The sequence below is a fragment of the Manis javanica genome, chromosome 9 (assembly GCF_040802235.1).
Source record: "Manis javanica isolate MJ-LG chromosome 9, MJ_LKY, whole genome shotgun sequence".
Taxonomy (NCBI): Eukaryota; Metazoa; Chordata; class Mammalia; order Pholidota; family Manidae; genus Manis; species Manis javanica.
Window position 1 is genome coordinate 4,278,412 of NC_133164.1, and position 13,698 is coordinate 4,292,109.

General features: G+C 41.4%; 1 protein-coding gene across 3 annotated transcripts in view; it reads left to right on the forward strand.

The window, feature by feature from the left end:
* Positions 1-13,698, forward strand: part of NALF1 (NALCN channel auxiliary factor 1) — a 535,206-nt gene that overhangs the window by 308,178 nt on the left and 213,330 nt on the right. The window lies entirely within an intron of this gene.

Sequence of the window (13,698 nt, forward strand, 5' to 3'; positions counted from 1 at the left end):
CTTGAAACTCCTGTCTCATTTAATTCCTTTATCTCTTTTGCCCCCAGTGACACCCTTTGCCGTGTTACCTCTTCCCTTTCTCATTCATTTCCTTCTTTAGCATCCATTGTCAATAATGTAGGTCAGGCTGTCTTTCCTACTTGGACAAGAGGAAATCTGCCAACCAGTTTCTGTGCCAGCTTCCCAAGCGCTCCCAGCCCACCCTGGGCCCTGCCCACCGGAGCCTGGGTAAGGCACGGACAGTGTGGCTCTGCTCTAGGTGGCTGTGTGGCGTTTCGAGGACAGCCAGGAAAAGCCCCTCCACTCCTCTCACAGCAGCTGGAAGAAAGCAGTGCCCGCGTGAACCATATTTAGGGCATGAGCACCATTGTTTCCTCAGAGTCTAATATGTAAGTCTTTGTGCCACTTTCAGACATTTAACTTGTGAAAGCAATTCCAGGGCTCCCAGTACAGACAAGTTCATAGGTCCTTTATAGAGTCCTGAATGCCTTGTCACTAAAACAGCTCCTGCCAAGTGGTTGGCACTTATTATATGTTTTCCAAATGACTGAACGAATCAATAATGCATTCAAAAAGTACTTAAAGAAAATGCAGATGTGTTCACATGCATATGATCACCGGTGAGGGACTTGATCCATCTTGGAACTATCCTTTCAATTATTCCTAAACATTCTATTTATCCACTTCCATGGCCGAGGCCCGCTCTGTGGTAAGGGAGACTGAAATGATCAAGGTGCCAGCCTGTCAAAACTTATCCCCTCTGCTTCCATGCCAGAAGACTAAACTTCCTGCTTCTGAGACTTCTAAGGTTAAAGTATGGAAAGAGAAGGCCACTGCTAAAAATTCATATTATCTACTTAACATATCTGCTTGATTTGTTTTTGCTTTTTGGGCACATTATTTCCAATTATTGGTTGACAGAGACATGGCCCGATGTCGAAATGGAGCCAGTTATGTGCCACATGGGTCCAAGACACATGGTGACTAGAGCTCATGGAGGAGCAGGAAGGCTGGCTGAGGATCAGGGCCGGGCTAATGGCACTTTCTGAGAAAGGAAGGGACTGGCAGGAGGTCAGCAGAAGGCAGAGGGTCAAAATTGCTCTGTATTTGAAAGGAGAGTCATCAGTTCCTCAGAAACAAGAGCTAGATAAGAAGCCTTTCAAATGCTCCTGGCTGCAGCAGGAGCCTACAGACACGTCCCAAGTGCAGCCAGCAAAGGCCAAGTGCAGAGAGCCTGCTGGGAGCAGCAGCCGCTGCCGTCACGTCCTGACCCTGCAGGCTCTGTGGCCTCCTAGAGCTTAGTAGCTGTGAGCCCTGCCCCTGGAAGGCTGGCGTCAAAGCCAGGCAGGGCTGACTGGGTGCAGCCCCTGAGGTGAGCATACAGCAGACACATGCAGGTCTGTTCCTGGTCAGGGGAGTGGCCATAGCCATTTCCTTCTACTCATTGTGCCTCAGTTTCTTCCTCTGTAAAATGTGAAAAATAAAAACTGTTCCCTGAGGGAACAGTAAAAGCAAATAGATAAAATGATGCCTGTAAAGTGCTCAGAATGATGACTAGATATTGTTGAAGCTCCATGAAAGCTAGCTTTCATTATTACTGCTGGGCAGAAATTTGAATGTGTCTAGTAGATACTGTCACCTAATAGAAATCAGCTTCCCAGAGTGACTGGACTCAGCATGGCAGGTTTTGGGGTGGAGAGGAGAGATGGAACTAAGTCTGAAGCCTCCCTTGATGTCTAGTTGAGTGAATTCTGCAGAGGAAGGACTGAGGCAGAAAGAGGGCGACCTGAGTCCATGGAGATCTTGTGAAAGAAACAATAATAAAACAATAATAATAATGCAATTGGGCAAGCAAAATGTTGCTGCTTCAGGACTTAGCCTCTGGCCCTCCTGACTGAGCCAGCTTAGCAAAGTGCTCAGAATGCAGGGAAGGCGAGTGCAGGACACATTCCTGCTCCTGAAGGGCTCCTGAACGTGCTGAGCACACACTTTGTGAAATGCAAACATGTATGCAGGACCTCATTGGTTCACCAGGCAAATATTTATTTTACATCTACTATTTGTCAAGCACTCTGCTAGGTGCTAAGCATACAATAGTGAAGAAAAAAATTGCTGTTCCTGCTCTCACAAGCCAAAGAGATGTTTATTGGCTCAGTATGTCATGTGATTTCTCAGAGCTTGCCACACTTCTTGACACATAAATGCCTCGATACTTAGTATTGTTCTGTTGCTTTTTTTATTCATCTGGAAGACATAAATAATAAGTTCACAAAGCAAAGTAGAAGATGAGGATTTTGTCATAGAGTTGATTTATCCTCCTATTTCTTCATTACAATATGCAAATAAACCAAGAAACAAAGTGTTGGAGGGGAGTAACTATTATAAATTATATATATAGTCTTTTGGGAAACAATATCTTTTCTAGGACATTAACCTTAAAAATAAATATATAATATTGCAAAGATAGGCTAACAAAGGTGTCTATCACTGCACTAGTTATAATAGGGGGAAAATGGAAATTCTTTCAACAATTATATTACATCCACAAAATGAAATGCTATGCTGCCAGAAAATAATGTAGAATAATAATGATAGAGGAAAAAATTATGAAATATTAGATATTTAAAAGGCAGAGAGCAAAATATCAGATAGAGTACAATTCCAATTTTATGAAAATGTGTGTTTGTGATTATTACTGGGAAATGAGATTTCAGGTTTATGTTTTTCTTATTTCTTTTCCTCCAATTTTTTAATAATATCTTCTCTATTTGAACATAAATTACATTATAATCAGAAATGTGTAAATACACAAAAATGTGAGGGAAATGAGAATATAAACTACTACTAAACAGAATTAGAGAAAAGAGCATACTGGAATCCTTGTAACTATGCAGCAATGTGTCCCAAATAGAAATAGGACATATTTTTAAAAATATGATGATACAGAGTCCAATTCAGAAATGAATCACAGATGAATTTGATGGGGTCATTCAAATTAAAAGTGATTTTTCTGCTGAATACCATTAGCCACTGGGGAAAGCAAATTAAAAGCACCACACTATATACCACAACACTCCTATCAGACTGACTAAAGTGAGACAGTAATGATCACACCAAACGATGCTGAGGATGCAAAGAAATTGCATCACTCACACTTTGCTAGTGGGAATATAGAATGTCCACCATTCTGGAAAAATGTTTGGCAGTTTCTTTTAAAACTAAACACATACTTACCATATGCCTCAGCAATTATCCCAGAGAGATGGAAATCAGGGTTCATACAAGCAGGGTACATGAACAGTTACAACAGTTCTGAAATTGCAGTACCCCAAAACTGGAAACAACCCAAAGGCCTCTCAAGGAGTGAGTGGATAAACAAGCAGCCGTAAATTCGTGCAGTGGGATAGAAAGGAACAAAAACATCAAACAAAGTGAAATACCCAACTACTCGACTAGATCTACCTGGAATTACAAGGAGAGGAAAGAGGCAGTCTAAAAAAGGGTGCACACTCAAGGACCACTGAACACTGTAAGGCAACTTTTATAACATTCCTAAAATGATAAAGTTATAGAGGAAGAAGAGGTTAGTCATTTCTAGGAATTAGTGTTTGTGGAGAGAGGGAATAGGTGTGGCTGTAAAGAGCTAATGCAAGGGAGTATGAGATAGTTCTGTGTGCCTCCCCTCCTGCACCACCCAGCACACATGTGCTTGTGAAATGGATGAAATCTGAAAAAGCTCTGTGGATTATACCCATGTCAGTTGGTCAGTTTCCCGGTTTTGATGGTGTACTACCACTGGGCATGATATGCTATTGCGGAGGCTTGGTGAACGGTGTGTAGGAGCTCCGTGCATGCTGTGGGTTTTTTTTTTTTTTCTGCAACTTCCTGTGAATCTGAATTATTTCAAAATAGAGAGTTGAAAAAGTACGTGTGAAGGAATTGATGGAATAAGATTGGCCAAATATTGAATAATTGTTAACATTGCACAATGACTACCTGAAGGTTAATTATCCTATTATTTTACTTTTCATATATAGAATTTGAAAAATTCTGTAATAAAACAGTAAAGAAAAGACTTTAAAAAGTGAACCCTTTATTTTGCAAAAGCCCTGCCTTAAAAATTAAGAAAAAGAGCAAGTTGTTGGTGCAAAGTGGGGCACTTTGTATGAATATAACAGCGTATGAATGCAGCCCATCAAAACTAGTAAGAGATTTAGTGATCATGTGAATTTGTTTAAAGTTTATTCTGGCCCCTATTTTTTTCTCTTCTTCTTCATGGACAGAATCTTGTTCTGCTTTATTCCAACTGCCTTCTTTCATTCAGAGAACGTAAGTATACTAAGGACATCGTGGTTGATCCTGGTGTGGGTTGACGGCCGCACTCTCCCTCCCCTCAGAAAAGTTGATACAGTCTCCAGGTATTTGTGGGCAGTAGAAATTGCACATATTGAATGACTACCTCAAATCCATCAATCAACTTACGTCTATTAAAGGATAATGAGATCATGTCAGAAACTGCCTTACCTAGATTTTTTTTCTTTCTAAATAACCCAAATCTTTATGACAATCCATGTTAGCATTGCATACAATAATATTGTTAGGTTAAAATGCCCCACTAAAGGAAAATGCCAAGTAAATGCCTTTTTTTAAATCTTAGCATAATAAGCAGAAAATTTTCATTAATATTCTTAGCAAGGGATTTTGGTAGGTAGTCCATGAATAAGATGAATCCTAATTTTATTATCAATTTTTGTCTTAGAGATATCAAAGTATTTGACTACGTGCAAGAAAAAAATGGAAAAAGATAATTCCAGCCGAACCAAAACTAAAAAGGACATTATTTAGTTTGATTAATATGAATGCTAAAACAATGAAATGCCTCATGTTGCTAATAAAATTGGAAGTTGCAAATTTAAATATATTACCAGAAGGACTGCCTGGATTATGCAAAGCACATTTAAATAAGCACATTTGCAAACAAATTAAATGTCAGTATCTAAATATTTCTCTAGGACCTTTTTAAGTGAATTTCATAACACAAACCTCCTACCAAGTGTTTATTTAAAGTATTGTCTCTAAGCACCTACTATGTACTGCCATTGTATAATCACAAATATGCTGAGATTGCATTTTATAGACACGCCATTTACAAACAGGACAACAAAACCTTTACCAATAGCTAAACATAATTGCAATTAAATAAAATTAGCTTAAGGAGGTTTTCTCTATATTAGGACCTTTTTATAAATGAGAATTTTTCTACAAATAGGCATTAGTATTTATATTGATATAGGTGGTATTTCCAGTGTCCTAGTGGTATTTTTCTTTTCTGAAACAAATGTACTGTATGTTTTTTCACACTCAACCATTGGAAAGGCTGATTTTTTAATGTAGATTATTATATGCATCTGTAAAATTAATTTTAAACTTGATTATTTCACTATCTTGCTTGTGTTGTTTATGTGCTACTCTGATAAATTACACTTCTAATTGCAAGATTTGAAAGTATACTCTTTTGCATTGTAAGAGTCTATATTGTTAGCTTGCTGTTTTGGTTCAAACTTTAGCCATTATCTCAACAGATTAGCTGGTTTATTTTGGTTTTTCACATTTGACTTACTTTTTAAATCAACCTTTTAAAAATTGTGGCATTAAGACATTTTAATATGACCCAAAGCTTTAATTTAAATGATTAAAATACTAGTTTGCTTAACATTTCTCCCTAAAAACTGAAAACTGTTTTGATATCATTCAAAGCCATTGTACGGGAACAGGATGTTCATGAATAAATACCAGGAGACGCCATGATTTTGGCCCTGGTCACATCCCACACCAGGTTATCTCTGTCCTCTCAGGCTCTTCCATTGCTCTTGAGCCATTTCCTTCTTCAGATGCAGAGGCTTGTGCACAAGAGCCCATCTGATCATGTGAAGATTGTGTAGATATTCACAGGGGGGGAGATGAGTCCCACCTGGTGGTACACATAGTCAGAGAGCCTGGAGTGTTAGCAAAGCTGGCCTTTCTCTTGCTTTGCTTTTCCTAGCTTATTTATGCAAATGATGTGGACAGAATAACTATCTATTTAGGTGCTTAGTTATATAGCAGTGAAATGAATGGTGGAATTCCTGTCTTCATCCTACGGTAGTTTTCACTTAGACCGAAACTTTGCCGGGTGCCCTTGACCCCAAGACACTGAGGTCATTTTCTCCTTCTTTTCTTGCTGTCTCACCCTCTCTCTCTAACTGGCTCTCAACTTGTTTGTCAGATGCCCCTCTAGTCCTGCCTCAGTTTCTCTCTGCAATCATTAACCACCTACTTAACGGCTCCATTTCAAATCTCACCTTCCAGAAATATTCTCAAATAGCACTTTGGGGGCTTCATCCCATCTCGGCTTTCCTACGTGATCTCTGGTGTTTCCTAGTTTAACTTTGAGCTCATTAATTCAGTTGCTATTTTTCTCATTTTCTTTGTATTTTTTTCCATTTCCTCACCTTTCTGCATGCTTTCCTTCCTCATAATATTTCTTCTCACTCAGGGATTTATAGTATCAAATCTCCTGACCTGATGTCCAACCCAAAGGGGTGGCCTGGGATTGACACCCGGGGTAGTGGGAGCCCCCCGCTGATCCTCGGCTGGGGGCACACGCCTGCCCCCTGCGCCCACAGCCGTCTGAGTTTCTGCAGCTCCCACATCTAATAGCCTGCTGCCCTTTCGGTCCCGGGTGCCCTGTTTGAAATCTCACATGCCCTGAATATACAGTGAATTCACTGATCTTCCTTCTCTGTCCTTCCCCCAAATGTCTTTCCGCTCCTGTAATAAGCACCATGTCTCAGACTCGGTCCCATTGCTCCATTTTCCTCCCTGGCCCATAGTTTGTGCTTCTTCACTGTCACTTGCCCTGACTCTTCTCCGACACCTTGTCCAAAAGCCTGTGCCGTGTAGCCACCTGCCCATGTGTTTCTTTGCTTCCTCGGGCCATCCAGCCCAGCACCGTGAGGGCAATCGACTGGATCGCTCAGTATTTATCCCATTCCATATTTCAGGGATCAGTTTCCACCCTACGCTCCAGGGCCCCCACTCCTGCGCTCTGCACTGGAACCAGAGATATTTGAGAGCAGAGACAGTGCTTCCTTCATGGTTTTGTCTTGCATGCACCATGCATTCAATAAACATTGACTGAGAAAATTGGTGTCCGTTTCCCAAAAAGAGAGACTTTGAGGATGTATGTTCTCTTTTCCTCCTAATGAATCTTTTACAGTCACTATGCATAACCCTGTGGAGTTCAGTGTCGCTCCTTGGAAGAGCAGAGACTGCATGGCCTGACTTTACAGCCTTGTTCCACCATTTTAAGTATTGAGGGGAAACTTAAGAATCATCTTAACTAGAGAATAAACTCACAACCAAGACTATCACATTGTTTCATGATCATACTTTTCCATAATTAGACAGTAAGCCTCTCTGTAACACCTTTGTTGTCTGCATTCTTGAATCCCCATCTTACTGATGTTTATTCAGCACTGAGACTGCCCGAAAGAACAATGAGTAAAGAGAATGAGACTGTGCAGAAACTTTAGGAAGGGGCAGGGAACATCTAAAGAGAGCCAGTTCAACTCATAGGGCAAGTGAAGGTTTTAAAAGCTTGCTATGAATTGGGAGTAATACTCTTGACATTTAAAAGATCTCAAAAAAAACATTCAAGCAGCGTCTTTCCAGGAGAAACCAATAAAAACTTAAGAATATTGCTCATCTGAATGTAATATTTAATTCTGAAAACTAATTTTATCAGTTCTGTCTTTATGCATATAAAATACAACCAAACACAAATTATGGATTCTTCAATTCAGTGTTATTTGCTTTTATAACTGAGGAGACTTTCCTTAATGGAAATAATTTGTGTTGGTTATGTACTCATGGACCAGCCCTTTTCTCTCTAACTTTATACCAGAGACCATGACCTCCCCTAGATCATGACTAATTCAAGCCATTTCAGAGTTTCTGAACATTTTTGTTTGGGAATGTTCTATTGGGCCCAAGGCTGTACGATTTTCATTGATACCTCTTGGAAAACTTTAAGTTACTGTACATTTTATTTACCTGTTAGAAGACATTCTTGATACTTCCTTTAGTCCCTAGTCAGAAGGATGACAGAATATGAAATTCTCTTTTTCCATAAAACAACCTGTCAATTGATAGCCATTAAAACATTTTCACATAATGTGAAACAAAATATGTTGTTTGGCATCCTATGGACCAAAATGGTTGGGGGTTTTTCTTGCTATTTTCCTAGAATGTAGACAGTAATGATAGGTGAAGTTTATTGGGACATTATTAAAATATCTGTATGGTAAACACATTTCTTATATCATCTAGTCCCCATACCAACCTGAGAATTGGGTGTGACCCCTCCTTTACATGGAGAAAACTGTTTCAGAGGCGGCACACAGCTAGTCATGACGGGCACTGATACAGCCCCATGCCGGAGTGTGTCTACCATAAACTCCACACTGACCCACAGCTGAGTGTCAGGAGCAACGGTGGGTTTGGGTAAGATTACTACTGAGGGGAGCATGTCTTGATGCCTTACTTTCAAAATGAAAATTGGAGAGACACTTATTAGGAGGCCTTAGGGAGCTTTTGGTTGACAGATGATGAGGACCAGTTAAGAAATAAATGGTTGGGGTCGCAGGAGATGAGATGAGGGGCGGGGACAAGGTTTCCACAGTGGGGGCACCAACAGGATGGACGGCTGACTTCCAGTCCTTCAGAGAACAGAGAGTAGAATTGGATGTCATGGATAAGGGCTCTTTGGTGCTGGCAGAAATGGAAACATGACTTAACATCTACTTTTCTGCTTTCTTCATTTCTCCTTCCTGCCTTTCAAACCAAATGCACTGGGTGCTACTGTGCTGGCCCGTGGTTCTTAGACGAGGATGCAGCCAGGGCTCTTAGAGTGGTAAAAAATGACTCAGAAGAAGGTCTGTGTTCGTCCTAGGATTGAGCCCCAACCCTACGCTGGGTCCCCATTGTTCAGTCAAAGTGTGTGTTTCTCATTCTTTGACATTGTTGCGCTGAGCAATTCCATAGGAGACAAGGGCATGTTAAAACTGTATTGGGTGACCCGTATTGTATGATCTTTATCTTCCAGGATTGCCCAGTGCATGTGTAGCTTCCTCTAGCCAGAGAAAAACAGAGCAAACCTAGATAACAGAGAGTGTCGATCCACTGCGATCCAGGCAGCGCTTCACTGTGCGTACATGTACATCATAGGAACACATTTTTGATCAGTGGTTTTCAAAAATCATTTAGTGGTGAATTTCTTTCTTCAGATATGTCTTATACCAAAGCCCAACAAGAGGTGCCATGAATATATTTTTTTGAGACTGCATTTCCTAGGATGTGGTCAAAATGGCAAATTGCACAGGACTAGATTCTTGAATGGAGTCCTAACCAACTCCCCAGAACAATTTTTACAAGCATTGATTTTGGGGGCCAGAGAGGGACCAAAATTTTAGGTAGCATTTACACAATTTCAGATGACATGTAACAATTTGGTGAGCTGGTTGCATGGGCTGAAGAAAGGGGCAGTCTTTTGTCTATTTTATACAAAAGCATAAATTGGTCTGCTTTTTAGAAAAGTCTTTGGTCTGAGATTTAGATAAGGTTGGATCTGAAAGAGTTCCTTGAACACAGCACAAGCATTGTGAAACAGGTACACTCTGATGACAGATTGACTTAAACGCCTAGATTTAAAATTTATAGAACTTGGTTTATTCACTAAGATCCAACTTCAGGCAAGATTCTGTGCTATCTTCCTCACAAATAAGAATAAATCACAGTAAATATGCAGACTCACAAATGCTTGATCTCTGAGTGTTTAGCCCTCCTTCATTCATGATGCTTCAGCCCTGCTGGCAGCTCACAGAACATCCCCCTCTCGCTCTCACCACCCAGTCCAAACACCGTCCCTGACAAACACGTTCTCCTGCTGCTTCTCCAGCACTTAGCACAGTGCACACAGTAGGTGGCAGGTAAACACTTGCTGATTTAATGTGTGACACTTTCTTTGACTTGTCTCTGACTTCTTGGTCATGTAACCTATAGTAAACTTTAACACTCTCTCATTAAACTGTATTGAGTTAATATTTTGATGTATCACCTATTATATTCCTCTCATCCCCCATGACCCTCACATTTTTACTTATTCCAACAAAACCCTTTCCTCACCCCAGGGAGCTAGGATAATCTACTGTTGTTGACAGAAGGTAGAGTTTTAATGCAAAACACAGAGAGATGGGCATTAGTCAACATCTCTTGGTGTTTCAATGTGTATTTCTAAAGCCTCATCTGTAACCAAAGGTTGGCGAACTATAAAACCTCTTCTATCTCTTTTTTTCCATGTTTCTTTGATTTTGCATAAACTACTGTGTTAATGCATCAAGTCAGATATTCTGAAGTATTAAGTGGAAGCATTTGTTTTTAAGAGTTCAGATATTAAAACATCCATATAATTAAAGCATGTGTAATTTTTCCTCTTAAATCGTCAGTGGTCTGTGATTTGCTTTGTAGTTTCAATCACAGCTGAAGGACAATATAGTCAAGGGTAAGATGTTCTCCTTTCCCTCTTCCCCGCCTTACTCTCCCCTGGCCAGAATCTTCGGAGACTATTTCCAGGGAAAGTCATTTACTTTGGCAGCAAAACTCTGGTCTCGCTCTTCAGGTAGCTCTGAACACAGATTCAGGGGACCAGAAAATACCGACACCATGAAATATGCCCGGAAGTGGAGTCACTGGTTCAACTTCTCCCTTTGAAAGCAGGGTCCCTAACAAGTCGGAGAGCTGCCGAGATGGCTGCACGCAGAGAAGGGATGTTAAAGGGCGACAGTAGAGGAGCATAGAGGAGGGACCGAACGGGGAAAGGTGGGGGGGACCCTGTAGTCAGGAGGGCAGCCTCAACCGGGCGTGTCGGCTGTCTTTTCTTCTGAAATCACAGTCCAAGGGCAGGAGACGTTTCCTTCAGGTATCTGGGAAATGGTGTCATTCTCTACTGGGAAGACCCAGGCCAGCAAATCAATACCAGCAATGGAAGGAGAGGAAGGCCCCGAACTGGGTCCTGGGGAAAAGCAGCTGCAGGTGGAAGGCTGCAGTAGGTTGGCTCGTGCTTGGGCTGCTCCGACCCGACGTTCTCACTGTCGTCCTTCTGAGAAGAGGGTACCTATTTCCTTCCGATGCTGTAACTCCCCTGTCAGCCTCACTGGTATGATTACTCTGCTGTGTGCTCAGGGTGAGAATCACAGATTATGACAACACATAGTCTCTGTCTTCAGGTTCTAGACACTAAATTAACACATAAGGTTATGTTAGGACAGGGGCAATAATCTCCCAGCATGGTGGTGGCTAAGCATTAAATATACTAAATATAAGCTCCGATATTTTGAATTTTTTAAAAAGAAGTTTGCATTTTAGTTTATGGGTTCTGTGAACTTTCTATCAACTCATTCATAATAGATGGCATCTCTGAATTTAAATATGAATACCAGAAACACAGCACTAGGCTCTAGAATGAGTGACCACAGCATGTATAAGATGATGCCACTGGTTTGTGTTTAGAGTTTTCCTTAAGAAACAAACATGGATATGATGTTTAATGAAAAGCAGTGACAGTGTGCAACCTTGCCTTGTTCTCCAGCTGAGGGGGAAAACATTCAGTATTTCACCATTAACTGTGATGGTAATTTTTTAATATGAGACTCTCATCAGATAGAGGAAGTTCCCTTTCATTCTTCGCTGACAATTTTTTATCATGAAAAAGTGTTGAATTTTGTCAAATACTTTTTCTGCATTGATTCAAGTGATCACAAGTTTGGGGATTTTTGATTTTTATTCCCCCAGTTATTGTGCTAATGGGGTAAATGCTATCAATTTATTTTCAGGTATTAAACCAGCCGTGCTAAGATATCCTCACTTGGTCATTACGTGTCGTCCTGCTTGTATATTGCAGAATTCTACCTCTTTTTTTTGTTGTTAATTTCTTGATTTGAGTTGTGTTTTTAAGTTATTTGCTTACCTTTTTTCAACAAAGTGTATTTTCTGTCTAGATAATGTTCTGAGCTGTTCATTGTAGCCACAAGTATTATTTATGGGAACATGTTTAAGCGGTTATTTAACCAAGTATGAAGAAGGCTATGTAAACTGCCAGAGAAAGAGATCAATCGATGCACAAAGTTCATTGGCCAAACTTGCCTTTTTTACTGTTAACACTGGTATTTCTTGCCCTCTAAGGTAAAGTTTTGATATCTTGATTTTAGAAAGATGGCCCTCTCCATGAGGTGAACCCCACACCCAGTTTTGTTTGTATGTGTCAAAAATCGCAGCAGCCCTGAAGTGAGCCTTTGGGACTCACAACCCGCCGGAGGGGGGAGGGGGAAGCTGCCTTGGGCGGCAGGGAGAGGCCGCGGGGCTTCAGGGGCCGTGGGCAGCAGTGCTCAGAAGAGAAGTGGACACTCATGAGCAGATGTTGTCTGTTTAGGTGATCCCTCTCCCCCTCTCTCCCCCTCTCTCCCCCTCTCCCTCCCTCTTTCCCTCTCTCCTTCTCTCTTCCTCTCCCTCTCTCTCCTCCGGTCCCCTGACCCCCTCATTCTTCAGTGACACTGTGAAGACGTGAGTACCTATCAAAGGCCCCCATATCTCAGCCTCAGTGTGTTACCCATTTTGGTCCTTCTGTCCATCTTGAGACCCCTGCGCCGTCAATCGCCTCTGGACACAGCAGAAGCTCAAGTACTGTGACATTTTCTTAGGTAGCAAGTGGCGGGTTAATGGCCACATTGAAACTGCTAGATTTGTCAGCAAGTTAGCACAGAAGTGCAATCATTCTGTATCCCTAGATGGTCATGCAGAAGACATTCAAGAAACGATGAGATTCATCACCCGGAAGAGCAGGTTAGTGTCTCTGCTGCACGCGTGTATTGATTCAATGAGGAAAACCCCTGAAGCAGGGCTGCTAACATCATTTGGAGCTAACTCAATCGAGCTAACTTTGATTTTCTTTTTCCTAATCAATCTCTAAAGTGCTATTATTTTTAAAATCATCTCAGCTGCACAGCTGGGAAAGGTTTCCAGAAGCCCATGGCGCAGCCCCATGGTTTCAGGGCCAGAGCCAGGGGAACTGGCCTATTTTGTTATTCTTGAGAGTGACTGGAATGCTTGACACCTTCTGCTTTTTGTCCACATATTTCTTAGAGAGACCAGATTATGAGTGATAATAAGTTGCCAAAGTAACCACCATATCCTTTCAGCACATCCAATGCCTCCAGAAATCTCAGGTTATTCATGACCTAGAGACGAGCAGTTTGGTGTCACCAAAGAAAGGGTACAGCCAGGCAGCATGGTCCTGCCTCTCTCTGTGTCCCTGTGTCCCTGTGTCCCTGTGTCCCACTCTCCTATAAAGACTGACGATGGTAACTAGGCTTGCTGGGCATGCTCTACATTTGGGGCCTCTGCTAAGCTCTTTATATTCAGTGTCCTATGGAAATGCTACAAACTTATTTGAAGTATAATGTTCTCTGCATTTGAAAATGTGTCTTAGAGAGGATGTGTTAGTCCCTTGAGGTCACTGCTACTAGCAGTAGAGCTAGAAGGTAGAGAAAGACCCATCTGACCCCCAGCTCCATGTTCTCAGTCACTGAATGCTGCCTTCCTGAG